General features: G+C 32.8%; 1 long non-coding RNA gene across 1 annotated transcript; it reads left to right on the forward strand.

Moving 5' to 3' along the window:
- Positions 1-2,285: 2,285 nt before the first annotated feature.
- Positions 2,286-11,299, forward strand: LOC143076749 (uncharacterized). The gene is made up of 4 exons (XR_012978777.1): positions 2,286-2,425; positions 8,618-8,929; positions 9,455-9,607; positions 11,158-11,299. It is a non-coding gene; the product is annotated as an uncharacterized LOC143076749 (long non-coding RNA).
- The last annotated feature ends 1,203 nt before the right edge of the window (positions 11,300-12,502 follow it).

A 12,502-nucleotide genomic window follows, 5' to 3' on the forward strand; every position in this document is an offset into this window, starting at 1 on the left:
CATTGGGCATTTATCATTAAGATGCATTAATTCGCCACTGACTGAACTATCACTTTTAAGTATTTGCGCATACTATATACGGCTGTGATTGCATATGTCTAATAAAAGTTCTATTGCATTTACATTATTATTTATATTGTCATTTATAAGACATTTGCGTTTGTACAAAACACGGAATCTATCAAGGAGTTAATATTCACAATCAAAATATGTGTATTTATGTGTGTAAAATGTATTATTGGAGCTAAGCTTTAGTTTTTTTGTCAATTGACAGTACATTGTATATGTATTTGTGATTTTTTATTTTCATGCGCTGGGAAGCCAAGCTTCAGTTTTTTGTAGATTAAAAATTGTATATAATTGTGTGCAAGGATTTTACCTGTTTATCGATTTTTTTCGTTTTGTCTTATTATTTTGCAGCGCAGAAACATTCCTGCGGTAGAAACTTTACATTAGTATTGTGCATATTGAATTAGGAATTTTATTACAATAAATAATATCTAAAAGAAAATTGTTATTTCTAAGTATAAGCGTGCCTATTTCCATAACATTACCATGCTTTACGGTATGAATGATTCTGCTTTCGACAATTAATGTCTCTTCAGTGCTCGAGCTCAAATAATTTCAAATCCAAAACTTATATTAAGAAAGAGCTTAAAGTCCGAAAAGAAAAAAAAGTATAGCAAAAGACTGGCAAGGAAGCAGAGTTTTGCACGAGGGAGATATATTCCTTAATTAAAAATTACATTTGAAATGTGTTACGTCGCCAGACGCTGGTTTCATTTACATCAGCCTCATCAGACGTAACTCACACCAACGTAATAAAAGGTCAGTTCTTATACGAAACTCGATTTCGAAAAGATCTTACAAATAGCCACATACCAGATACACTTGCAAATGCAGAACATATCCCACCATTATATACACCTTTTTTTGGAGCTTGCGATTTAAGTATGTCGTTATAAATCTTGTATGGTTTTTAATTTTAGTTTCTTTTAAATATTTTGGAGTTTAATTTGACGTCCTTTATCACTGAACTAGTATACATTTTTGTTTAGGGGCCAGCTGAATCACGCTTTCGGGTGCAGGATTTCTCTGTTGCATTGAAGACCCATTGGTGGCTACCGGCTGTTATCTGTTCTATGGTCGGGTTGTTGTCTATTTGACACATTCCCCATTTCCATTCTCAATTTTATGCTTTCTCAATACATGTTTAATTGCTATTTACTGAAAAAAAACCCACTTTTAAATATAGGTTTCTAAATGAAAAGTCCAGGTCATCCCTAAAACAGTCTAATGGATACGATAAATTTTATCGAACGTTATTGAATATATGTTAAGTAAAAGCAACAGTATTATACCGCTGTTCAAAAGAAATAAATCGATTGAGAGAATACAAATTGGGGTAACAAATAAAAACCGAGGGAAACACATTTATTATAAAAGGAAAACAAAGAAACAACAGAACACTGAAGTGCAACAAAAAACATACATAAAAACGAACTATTAGATAACAACTGTCACAGATGTCCACGGATATGTTCCATTGGTCGAAGCAAAAATGCTGTGTTATTCCTCGACTGGTATAACAACAGTTGAACAAGAACTACCCACTTTCCAGAATTCGTGATTTTAATCTCGTTTTGTTTGGCAGGGTTCGTGTTGCTCAATGTTTAGTACTCTGTTTTGAGTGTGGTTGAGTGGTTATTGTCTTTTCATCTTTGTCTTTTTTTTTATTCGACTTTTCGGTTTTGATGTGCAATTTCTCCCTCTATGTATCCAAAAGGTCATGCATGCATCAGTCTTCTCAAAACTTTTGGTAATTCATCTGGTCGTAGTTTTTTTTTTAAAGTGAAGGCATTATCTATTTTTCGTCGAACTGTTAATTTTTATTCCCCTCTTTATAGTAGACTGACAGTTGCTGTTATCTCAGAAAGAATATATTCATTCATTCATTAACGTTAATCAATTTACACATATAATCAGTATGTAAGAATTATTAAAATATTTTGGTCTAATGGTTTAATTTCTGATCTATACATTTGGAACACGTTTTAGTGATAAAATTAAGTAATCCATAATACTGGCACAACAGTAATTTAAGACTATGACAGAATAATCTATTCTAATAATTATCAGCTAAGATATCTATTCTATTATGTGGAACAAAAAAAAACCTTTTATTTATTTTTAGAATTTGGAAATAAGAGTCTATTTTAAGAAAAGTGGAAATACAGATAAGAATTTAAAGAAGTAAGGGAAAAAGAAAATATGGGAAAAACCTCAAGACGCATTGCGTGAAAAAATATTATCTTGGAGGGACTTACTTCTAAAGAGAAAAAAACAAAATCAGACAGTAAAATGGAAGAAATTAAGTTGACATGTTTTTTGATTGTAGGATTATTACTGTTGGATTTATGTCAAGGTAAATATACAAGTAGTTAATTTTATTATCAAGGCAACTCTGCTTTGGTGTATATTTCCCGGTCGCAAAAATCCAGTCATGTGGGATTTAATAATTTACAGGGAAAATCAGTATTCGGTTAATATATTCGTCGCCTTATGCATGCATCTGTGGTGTTACTGTGACTAATTCATGATTGTACATGCAGCCGCCATATACACCCATGTAACGTTGTTGACTCTCTATTTAGGAACGCGTCTATTCAAGTCATGTCTTTTGTAAATATGTGGTAGTCATTTGAACACCAGTTTACACTGTTGCCTTTATTTAAGTTTATGTTGATAACAAAAAGTGAAAAGGACTTATAGCATTTAAACATAGACTTATTTAATAGTTAAAAATATGCCTATGTCAAGCAAAATAACATAAGAAAAGTATTCCCAGTTGTGTATAATTCAAGTAATTTGATCATAACAAAAACAAACATTCATTGGAAAAAATTGAAGACTTTTAAAGACATCAGAATTCGTTTATATAGATATAAAAAGATGTAGTATGAGACAACTATCCATTCAAGTCAAAATCTATAAAAGTAAACCATTATATCGGTCAACATGGTCCAAGTACGGTCTCCTACACTAAGCATTGGCTCACAACGAGCAGCAAGCTATAAAGGACCCCTAAAATTACTTGCGTAAAACCATCAAAACGGGAAACCAACGGTCTTATCTATATAAAAAACGAGAAACAATAAACAGTCATGAACCATATCAACAAACGACAACCACTGAACATCAAATTCCTGACTTAGGACAGGCGCACACAATTACAGTGGGTTTAAACGTTTTATTGGTACCATATAGTTATCAAAGGTACTAGGATTAAAATTTAATACGCCAGACGCGCCTTTCGTCTTTATAAGACTAATCAGTGACGCTCAGATCAAAATAGATCTCGAAATAGATATAAAGCCAAACAAGTACAAAGTTGAAGAGCATCGAGGACCCAAAATTCAAAAAAGTTGTGCCAAATACGTCTTAACGCCATGGCTAAAAATGAAAAAGACAAACAGAAAAACAAAAAAATAGTACACATGACACAACATAGAAAACTAAAGAATAAACAACATGAACCCCACCAAAACCTAGGGGTGATCTCAGGTGCTCCGGAAGGGTTAGCATATCCTGCTCCTCAAGTGGCACCCGTCGTGTTGCTTATGTGATAACAAATCCGGTAAATAGTCTAATTCGGTAGGTCACATTCATGAAAGGGAAGGGAAGGAACATATCCGATATCATTTGTGAAACGGTTATTCCATAACGGTCAACCAACATGTGATGGCATCCGTAAATTTACGAAGGGATGATTTCAACTTCACCATTTGGAACTCTTGATTTAATAGTTTCCTTGTGAGCAACCACCCTCTATCAAAAGAATCATGATAGGAAATGCAAGCAAGGGAATATCGTATCAATTGCGAGATATGCACCCAGTATGCAGGTGCTGCTGGAATGTTGCTACTTAGAAATGGAAAGTTCACAATTGGAAAGCTGAAATCATCTCTTTTGTCGTTAAATTTTGTTTTCAACCCACCCTCATTGTCAATTTCTAGATGTAAGTCAAGATATGAGGCCGACTTAACTATATTTGTAGTATCCTTTATCTCTAGTTCGATGGGATAGATGCGTTCCACATAGTTACCAAATTTTGAATGATTTAGTGAAAGAACATCATCTATATAGCGGAAAGTAGAGTTAAAGGATATTGCTAACTTCTTATCTTTCTTCCTAAGAAGTTCCTGCATGAAGTCAGCCTAATAATAATAAAGAAACAAGTCGGCAAGTAGAGGGGCACAATTTGATTCCATTGGAATGCCGACAGTCTGTTGAAAACACGTCCTCCGAACGTAACAAATATGTTGTCAATCAAGAAATCAAGCATCTTGATAAAATCAGTTTCAGATAATTTTTTGTTTGAATATATGCCTGGGATAAGAAAATTCATGGTTTTTCGAAAAAAATCTAAGTTTTTAATATTCAAACCTTCAATCTTATCTGAAACAATTGTGTTACATCACAACATAGAAAGACACGTATGTATAGTCATTTTATCATGTTTTTATGATTCCTCGATACCAAATTTTCCCGGTAAAAGTATGACTCACTGCGTAAAAATAGTTTATCTTAAAACCAGAGAAGTACACATATCAACCTAAGGTAGCGATAATGTGCATTTCTGACCCCATCCTTAATTTTCATTTAATGTTTCATGTTGACAAACTTGTAAGTAACTTTAAACCCCATACCTTCTAAAAACGGAGGCATGGTGAGTCTATATCGTTTATTTTGTAGACTAGCAACCAGTATAATGTTTTTGACCATGATCATCTATATAAACATGATAAATCAGCACTTCGTCTCACAATGATTAAATAATCTTATAAATTGCGTCTATCCGAACACTTTTTCGGGATAACCTTATCAACCATGCATGTTCAAAACCAAAAATTGTCAATTAAAATTCAGGGTTAAGTAAATAGGTACACAGTGTTCCGAAAAAAGAAGCATAAAAGAAAAAGCAAAAATCATCCGAAGTCAGCTTTGCCTGGGGAATTTTAACCTTATTTTCTTAATATGCCTACACATATCAATGGGGGATTTTTGATTATATTGAGTTGTAAAATATCATGTCAGTTCCGATGCACTGTCTACTGAGCTGATGATACCATCTAGGTAAAAAGACTAATAATGATCGTTGTAACAGCTTAAAGAACGACAAATGAAAGCTTTCGTGGATATCGAATTGTCAATATTCTGTTCCAGCGACAGTCAATACATCAGATTTCACCTACAAGTTATTTATTTCAATAACTCTTTTTTGTACAGAAATCAAAAAAGACACCTTGTACAATTTTTCACATCACTGGGTCGATATTTCTGTTGATGGACTATTAGTCCCCTAAGGTATCATCAGCTGAGTAGTCAGTACTTCGGTACTGACATGATTTAACAAACCTTTCTAGAATTGTCCGTTTATAAATTTTGAAATTATTAAAAAAACTAAAGTTTCAACTTCCTCAGGCAAAGTTGACTTTAGATGATTTTGGCTATTTATTTTAGATTTTTTTGACATATAGCTCTTCAACGGTTTTGTTTTTGTTGTACTAAATAATAGATTGCATGGTCAATAGTTTTACATCTTCTGGGAAGGGGTTTCATTGTAAAGGGTATGGACACCTGTAAATTCACACAAAACACAATTAAATCTGTTCTGTTATGAATAAGAAATGTGAGGAAATCATCTTTTGATGACAAAAAATCATGAACATTGATCGAATCATGATAATTATATCTATATATAAAGTGCCTAGAAAATCAACCTAACGATGTTAGAGTAGATTTGATTCGTAACTTCCTCCCCGGCGCCGGGACTGGAACCTGTACTATATATATATATATACAACTCGTCTAAACATCAACCCAACAATGTTAGATCTGTAAATTTGCTTTCGCAAATTTTTGGTTCTTCCCTCGCCGGGATTCGAACCCATGCTACTGTGATATCGTGACACCAAATCGCCTGCACTGCAGCCGTCCCGCTAGACCACACGACCACCTGGGCTCTCAAAAAAAGAGCTTTCGCTGGCCGTGTGTTACCTTTCCTCGTCAGTTTTAATATAGCGGCGTACTACAGTACATGATATATAAGACATGAAGATGTTATTGTTACAGATCAGCTAAATTATCTATAGTAAAGGATCCTACAAATTAATGTAATATACAGTCACAGAAAATAATTATATTTATAAGTACGTCTGAGTCAGTGACAACTCTACAACAGATGTATCCATCGGATCGCCATCAATGATGGTGATACATGGCTGTGTACATAATGTATATACAACTCGTCTAAACATCAACCCAACAATGTTAGATCTGTAAATTTGCTTTCGCAAATTTTTGGTTCTTCCCTCGCCGGGATTCGAACCTATGCTACTGTGATATCGTGACACCAAATCGCCTGCACTGCAGCCGTCCCGCTAGACCACACGACCACCTGGGCTCTCAAAAAAGGAGCTTTCGCTGGCCGTGTGTTACCTTTCCTCGTCAGTTTTAATCTAGCGGCGTACTACAGTACATGATATATAAGGCATGAAGATGTTATATATATATATATATATATATATCATAACAGTCAAAATAAAAAGATAAATGACAACATTGATCAACGTGTAAAAACAAACGTGTGTGTGCATGGTTTGATACAATGAAATGTGAGATGCATATGATAGCAATCTAATCTGATTGGGATTAATTTGAAATGTACACAGAAAATATAGAATAAAATGCTTTCAAGACAATTTTATAAGTTTGTGCTTTTTCTGAATAAAGGTTAAAAGTTAAAAAGTATAATATTGTACACCAGGTGTGTCTGTCGTCTACATGAGACTAATAAGTGGTAGTCGAACAAAACCAATTGGTAAGCCAAATCAAATATAATATTGAAGAGTATTTTGAAAGAACATTCAGAATAATTGTGTCACAAACTGCTAACACAATATATGTTATAGTGAAGAAAATCTTAGGAACTCGAATAATTCAACATTTTTTAAAACTGTGACCTAATGGAAAATGAACACGTTGAAACTTCGTAATGATATTCGATGACATGTCAACTCAAAAGTGCTGACTATTGTATGAGTGTAAATACCGAGTGCAATCCTTTTAAATTAATTATTAAATGAAGTACAACTAAAGTAGTAACAATACTTCTTTCTCTTTATTTTTCCTCGCCTTTAGTTGAAATTACACAGTTCAAATTAGTGTTTCTGTACCAATATTTTCTCTGCTAGTTGTCCCAACCACCTTTTAGTAAGGTCTAATATCACGAATGTCTAAGAATATATAGCAAGAACAAATTGCAGCAAAATAAGAAGATCAAAATAATTAAATCTATCAAGTTTTTTAACCCATGGAAATTATATAGTAAACAATATACTAAGTAATATGTCCATGGTTGACGAAACGTCCTTGTCTTTTGACCAGTTCAGTTCTTGGAAACCTGCAGTTTCGATGATTTAAAAACACAAACTCATCTTGTATAATATGTCATGTATCTTTGCCAAACATATACGCCAACGCACGGCAATTTATCAGGGGTACCTCACTGATATTTGGTACGTCAAGGGAACCAGAAATACACTTATCATGTATACAATCTATGCTTAAGGTATTGCACGCCATAAAAAATTGAAAACAACACGTTTAATAATTCCATGCGTCTGAAGCGCTTTTCTGGATTTACCTTCATCAGGAACACTCAAAGCCAAACATTTGAAATCCGAGGATGTATAAGTACCGAAATCGTTGAAGAGCTATATCACCTAAATACCTAAAATAAATAGCCTAATTCATCTAAAGTCAAGTTTGCCTAAAACGCGTTTCGTCTACCAAAATCAGGATTGTCGATCGAATCAAACAAATTATTATATCAAAGTAAAAGAAGTTCAAGTATGAAGTTGATTTTTGACCGAATCAATGAAAAGTAATGTCCTCACAGAAGTAATGACTACTGGGCTCTGATACTGTCAAGGAGGAAAACCTTACCAGCAAAACAAAACCCCGGTTGTAAATAAAATCATCAAAGATACCAGGCTTAAAATTTTGTATGAAGTTGATTTGTGACCGAATCAATGAAAATTAATGTCGTCAAAGAAGAAATAACTACTGGGCTGGTGATACTGTCAAAGAGGAAAACCTGAATAGAAAAAAACCGGTTGTAAATAAACTCATAAAAGATATCAGGCTTAAAATTTTGTACGCCAGACGTGCGTTTTGTCCACAAACAATACCTCATCAGTGACGCTCGAATCAAACAAGTCAAAGAGCCAAAGTACAAATTTGAAGAGCAATGAGTACCGATGTACCGATCAATAAAAATTTGCCAAATAAGTATTTATTCATAGGATAGGATTTTTTATATTTTTTAACGAAAAATCAAAAATATGTGATTGTTCATGTCAACTCATATGTGTACCTTTTAATATTTCACAGTGATATATGGTATCTGTTATGAACTGATGTTTGTCTTTCAGTCGTTTTCAGTTATTTGCCATGGTGTTGTCAGTTTTTTTTCGACTTTCGAGTTTGAATATTCCTTTTGCTTGTTTTTTTTTCATAGAATTTTAATGATTTACTCATTTTTTGTGTATAGGTTTAACAATCGATTTGATGGAGCCAGAAGTATCCGACTGTGTAAATCCGTCGGTAAAAATCGTCTGCAAATTCACCTCTGACGAATTACAGGCTGCAAGCAACGAGCTTACAATGATGCATGGTGGGTTGACGTTGGCAACTTGTAAATCTGACCGCCTGACATGTACGACGGCAAGCGTGCTATACAACGTGACAATGGAGGCTACACGTGCAGTGCTGACAATAACTAACATGGATGCGTTTTATTATGGCCCTATTTGGGGTTGCCGTGCTGGTCCCAAAGTGGCTTCACTTCAGCTAAAATATTTTCGTAAGTTTTACTTCTCTTATCGCATTTCTGTTATTGAAATCAGATACAATTATAATTCGGAGAATTAGTTTACGTAAGTAAGTTTTGGTATATCATTATTATCCATGTCGTAAACCGGTAAGCCCGTTCCAGCATGTGACAATAACCCTTTGAAGACACAATGTATTACTATAAAGAACAATAAGAAAACTAAATACTATTACTAGTATTAGAATTTTGAAAAATGAATCATTGCAACAACTACAAAACAATTATATATGAAAAAAAAAATCAAAAAAATACTGAACTCCTAGGAAAATTCAAAACGAAAAGTCCCTAATCAAATGGCAAATTCAATAATAAAACCCATCAAACAAATGGACAACAACTGTCATATTCTTGAATTGGTACAGGCATTTTCAAATGTAAAAAATGGTGGAAAGATTACAATGAATGCTTTTATTTATGACTTTCAATAAAACTACACTGCAAATAAAGACAAATTAACACACTTTTAAGTAACAGTTGTATTATCTCGTTGTATAGGAGCAGCAACAGAGAATGCTTCACAACATTTCCTGTCTCTTGGAGAAATAACTATAGTTGACCTGTTGACACTATTTATAGTTATCGTTATACTGCTGATACTGGTAATACAAGTCTTTTGCAGACGTTGCTGTCAGGGAAGAAACAGAAAAGGTATGAACACCAACAGGATTATTATAGTGAAATAGATCCTAAGTTTTCATTTTTGTTTCTATGTCTGCGATTACACGCTATGATTGAGAGTTGCCAATTTTTGGTGGTTATTAAAAAAATGTATATGTGTTTCTGAAGTGGAAAAGGGATGGTAAATGGTTTATAGACCAAATATTAAGTATCAAGTTATCATCTTATGATTTAAAACATCATGTATATAAAAAAAACAACATTCATTCTTTTCGACATTTGTTCTCATGTAGTGATTAAACAATTTGCTCCAGATTAGAATAGATCCAGAAAAGCTCTCCGGAAGCAATATAATTTATAAAGTGATACTTTTCATTTTTTTCATATATTCTTATACCAAAAATAAATATTGGTCAATATATGGTCTTCACATTATTATATACCATGTATACAGATGTATTGTGTTTCTAACATTTCGCTGTAAACCGCATGACAGTCATATAAATTACATTACTAGTATTTGACAACACAATTTGTCAACATATATGAACAAACATACAAAACAGTTGAAAATACCCAAATTTGTGTAGGTGTACAGCAGTCTACCTAGTGATACAATCTTTTAAATCTAAAAGGAACAGAGTAAAATGACTTTCAATTATCCTCGCTGAGATTAGTAATCGAGTTTTAGCATTGAATGGTAGCTAGAATCTTAAGCTTTCAGTGGGAATAATCATAATCGGACAAGGACTCAAATTGTCTCGTTTTTCTGATTTCAAACACGAATTATGTCGCTTAACATGAACATAATAGTACCTACCGAGCTTATAATTTTGATACGTCAGACGCGCGTTTCGTCTACATAAGACTCATAAGTGATGCTCAGATAAAAATAGTTAGGAAGCCAAACAAGTATAAGTTGTAAAGCATTGAGGACCCAAAAGTTCCAAAAAGTTGTGCCAAATACGGCTAAGGTAATCTATGTCTGGGATAAGAAAACCTTAGTATTTCGAATAATTCATACTTTTACAAACCGTAAATTTATAAAAAAATTACCATATATTTGATATTCATGTCAACACTAAAGTGCTAACTTCTAGGCTGGTGTACCATCGGTATAAAACATGCTACCGCTACCATTATAACCAACCTTGAGAATTCAATCCAGCGGTCTTACAATTTTTGTTTGTCACAAAAAGTCATTTATCGGCACTTCTGTATCCTCTTGAGTTATCATTGATATGTTCATAATTATAAATTAACTGTTGATAAAACTTTGAATTTTTTTAAATACTAAGGCTTTTCTACCTCGAAATCTATTACCATAGCTGTACTTTTAGCAAAACTTTTAGGAATTTTTGGTCCTCAATGCTCGTCAATTTCGTACTTTATTTGACCTTTTAAACATTTTTTTATTCGAGCCTCATTAATGAGTCTTTTGCAGACGAAACACGCGTTTGACGTAAATATGAAATTGCAATCTTGGTATCTATGATGAGTTAATTTATCATTAAAATTTCTTCCACAAAACGTAAAAATCGCAGAAAAGAACTGACTTTCAATTGGTATTTTTTTTGTAGAAATGATGACAGAAAATCCACTGCTATCTTCAAATGGTTTTAAAGAGTAATAAAGACACGTTATTTGCTGTAAAAGTATTACACAATATTTGGATACTTATAATATTTTTGGTTGTTATGTTGATAACGAAACTCTTAAAACAGTTATTTGATTCTGATCAGCTACAGTTACTTTGTAAAGCTTGTTATAAAGATTGAATATACTAAATAATTGCCAATTGAGTGAGTAAAATTACAAATTGTGTCGACTGGCAGAATAGATTTCACTTTACCGAAATGAGGCACTTACTAGAATATTTGCAAATGGTTTTGAGAATAATTATTATGGTTGTGAATAATCAAATTTATCAATGCTTCTGCACTTACATTATAACCTTTATTATTTATATTCTCATATCAATTTCATAGTATCGAGTCAGTTCAAGCCCTGTCCATACGTCAAGGCTTTTCTTCCTTTTTTTAATACGTAGTGTGTTGGTTAGTTGTATTTAAAAAAAATCCATAGTCATCTATTTCGGTCATGTACTAAGACATAAATGTAATAGATGAATATATATTTAAAACAAGTCTCGATCTGATTGGCATTTCTTAGTCAAATTAACTTTGATAACGTTTTTTTTTTAATTTACAATACATATTACATTTGCATCCTTTATGTTCACATGACGAGGTTTTTTAACGACCTGGACTAAATGCGAGGGTCTCGTATGGTCGACTTAACATACATGCAAAGTTTATGTGATTTGAAACAAAAAAATATTAATGAAAGTTTGGTTCTTCAATTCCTTTTTTTATTTTTTTTTATTTTTTAACTAATTCACATCTATCATGAAAGAAGTTCTGCATGACGTGAATGTACCACAATTCATTACTCATTCATCAACCCGATATAATTATCATTACGATATAAGGATAATACTGATTATCATGATCATTAGTATCACCATGAAAATCACTGTAAAGTATCCATTCTATTAAATTTATTGATAAGATGTTTCTTTATTTTATACAAAACTAAACAGTGAATGATACGCAGGAGATTCGGTATGATGGCCAATGAGGAAACAATCCACTTAAAGACGATTATAATGATATCCCCGAACATATTTACTGTTTTAACATACACCTTCGTAGAACTTTTTTTTTATTTCAATACTTATATTATATAACAATAAACGATTATCAAACAAACAAAATAGAATAAAATAGATATTAGGACGAACGGGCACGGGATGACGATGTAAGAGAGCACAACGGTACGAGGGCAAACGACATTTAAAACTAAAGGACCTTGATTCCTACCAAACAGAGAATTAATAAACATGTTGTCTTCATAATAAAAAAA

Source organism: Mytilus galloprovincialis, chromosome 5 (assembly GCF_965363235.1).
Source record: "Mytilus galloprovincialis chromosome 5, xbMytGall1.hap1.1, whole genome shotgun sequence".
Classification (NCBI taxonomy): domain Eukaryota; kingdom Metazoa; phylum Mollusca; class Bivalvia; order Mytilida; family Mytilidae; genus Mytilus; species Mytilus galloprovincialis.